General features: G+C 36.2%; 1 protein-coding gene across 1 annotated transcript in view; it reads right to left on the bottom strand.

The window, feature by feature from the left end:
- si:ch211-195b21.5 (probable ATP-dependent RNA helicase DDX46) overlaps positions 1 to 2,813 on the bottom strand; it is a 24,129-nt gene that overhangs the window by 4,555 nt on the left and 16,761 nt on the right. The window lies entirely within an intron of this gene.

Genomic DNA, 2,813 nt, shown 5'->3' with positions numbered 1-2,813 from the left:
CTTCTTTACCTTATATATTTTTAAGTGTTTTTTTTTTTTGCAAATTCTTGTCAAAAAAGCCAAATTATATTGACCATGATTTCATGTATAAAAAGGGTGAAACATCCAAGGGGGGTGAATACTTTTTATAGGCATTGTACCAGCATAGTACTATACAATAACACTTGAATGGTTCTATCTTCCGTCTCCATTCTTCTGGTGGGCACAAGGGAAATCCCAGAAGTTGCGTTTATTTTTTTGACTGCCTGCTGGCGTTGGTTTCCACAGGGCATGCTGGAACCCAATCCCAATACCATACTGACATTGTAGCTGCAGAAATACTGTGTTGGCAAAATAATCCTGTCTCCTAGAAAGTAAGTTCACATATATAGACAGACACAACAGCTAACACATTTCAAAAGAATAATAATGCTGGCCAGATTACATTTTCTATTGACATCATGAGAAAGTTAATTAACATAATTGGCAAGTCACAAAAATGTTGATACTGAGCATATCTGTAAAATGTTAACTGACATGCATTCATTTGCTTTCTAGCAAAATATCAGATTTAATTCAGTTCAAATGTATTTGTATAGCACCAAACCATAAATCTCAGGACACTCTTCAAATACAGCAGGTCTAAACTGTGCTCCTTATAAAACGTGTTTGATCTAGAAATACAATATCTGCTTGTACTGTGTACTGCAATATTTAACTTTTTTAAGGTATGGTAAGTTAAAGTTGTGTGTGGGCAACAATTACATTTCCCACCACAATGTAATTGACTATTTAACTATTTTTTAAAACTGTAAACATAGGTATGTTCCTTTCATCTGGAATATCACCACAGGTGACATATTGACAGTGTTATCTTGTATTTCAGATAAAAATGAACTAAGAAGAAAATGGAACTCAAATGCAAAATACACATTACATTTCTAACACCACAATGCTGTTGGTCCTCGGAAAACATGAGAAAGGAATATGTAGACAATTAATTCACTGCTTAATTTATTTTTTTTCTTAAACATTTAATTAAAATATAAAAGTAGGATCTGAGGGACTAATAATAATACACGCCATACATCAACATATTCATTGTCATGTAAAAATGCGTAGGAAGCCACTTAACCAAATGTAACAGCCGCCAAAACAGGTTTATATCAATGTCATCAGTGTCCAGTAGAGATCAGGCTGGGATCTGTTTGACCTTGGTTGGCACAAACACTGGAAGCAACCCTTTTGAGAGTGGAACATTTCCCTTTTTTTCATTTTTTTATTTGCTAAGAGGGAGGAAGCTAGCAGAATTGAGGGATGTCTTCTGATCACACTAAGAAACAAAACAAAAACAACAAGAACAGAACATTGAAAAGAAAACAATGTGGTTCCCTTGAGTGTAATGATAAAATTCAAACCTTCAAGTGTAGAATCGTGAACCATAATCATCTCAGGGATCAATATATACATGGTATGGATATGGAAACTGACAAGCACAATACAAAAATTAGGACTTGTCCTTCTTCTTCTTTTTGTCCTTCTTCTTTTTCTTTTTAGATGATTTTGCTTTTGGTATTTTTCCTTTGTCGTTGTCACTACTATCACTGCTTTCATCTTTTACTTTTTCTCTGCTGTCCTTGGATGATTTCCCCTTGTTGTCTGCGTCTTCCACTTTGACTTTGCTATGGCTTCCAATGGCCTGCTGCTCCTTGTTCACCTCGTCCACAACCCCGATATCTGGAGGAGGTGTCAGTCCACGGGATACCGTTATGAGCATCCTCTCCTTTCTCATCTCTTCTTTCAAGAAGATATTTTCCTGCCCAGTCCTGTGGCTTCTGTGGTGGTGGTCGTCATATTTACTTCTGTGATCTCTATCGTCTCTCCAGTCTTGTTGGTAGTGATTCCTGTGGTCTCCTGAATCTCTATCGTAACCATAGTCCCTGTGATCTCTCCTGTCAGAGGGGTTTAGGTGTTTGTTATTGCTGCTGTTTAAATAGCGTGAGTGTCCTTTGCTGTCTCCAGCATGCTTGTCCATCTGCACTTTCTGCTAAAACACAAAAAAACAATTTTGCAGTGTGAAGATAAAGAAACTACGAGCTAAGAGGAGAACTCCAATACCATGACATAGTGTGATGCAGCAAGTAATGTAATCTATGTTGTAGGTTAACAAAACTAACAACCTGCTACTATAGCTAACATTAGAACAACAGCATATTTTGACAAACTAGAAAATAAGCAGAAAGTCCATGGGTAATTAATTTAATGTTACCTGACACATGAATCCTGGCTGGAACAGCAGGCCTAGCAAGTTAGTGTTGTGTGGCTTAATCCACTTTCTTTGTTTAGCATTTACAGATCCAGGAATGTTTACAAACACTGGGTTTACAATTGTATTACTTAGAAGCACTTGCCCCAAGAATTTAGAGGTTTTTACCTCATACAATTATATTTATCCTATAAGAACACCAAAACCAACAATGCATCAGTTTGTCTCTAAGTAGTTTCTGACTTTCCTACTCTGGCGCTCAGCTCAAAGCCCATTAGTTCATAATGAAGACATACGTCTTTAAAAACGGCTCACAAATATATAGACAATTTTTAAAAGTGATTTGCTAAAACACCTGGCCTGCAGTTTTTAACAAATTTGGATTTGTTTGGAAGTATTTTCAGTGGCAGATTAATCCACATTTGGTGCTCTAGTGATTATTTGGGACAGCAGGATTGTGTAAATAGGATAGATTATAAATAAACTACAATGTGTGTGTTCATGGCAATAAAGGGAAATAATATACAGGTGCATCTCAATAAACTAGAATATCATGACAAAGTTCATT

Source organism: Morone saxatilis, unplaced genomic scaffold, assembly GCF_004916995.1.
Source record: "Morone saxatilis isolate NCDOM2014 unplaced genomic scaffold, NCSU_SB_2.0 Contig19, whole genome shotgun sequence".
Taxonomy (NCBI): Eukaryota; Metazoa; Chordata; class Actinopteri; family Moronidae; genus Morone; species Morone saxatilis.
Note: the sequence above shows the minus strand (reverse complement) of the source record. Positions and strands in the feature narration are given on the sequence as shown.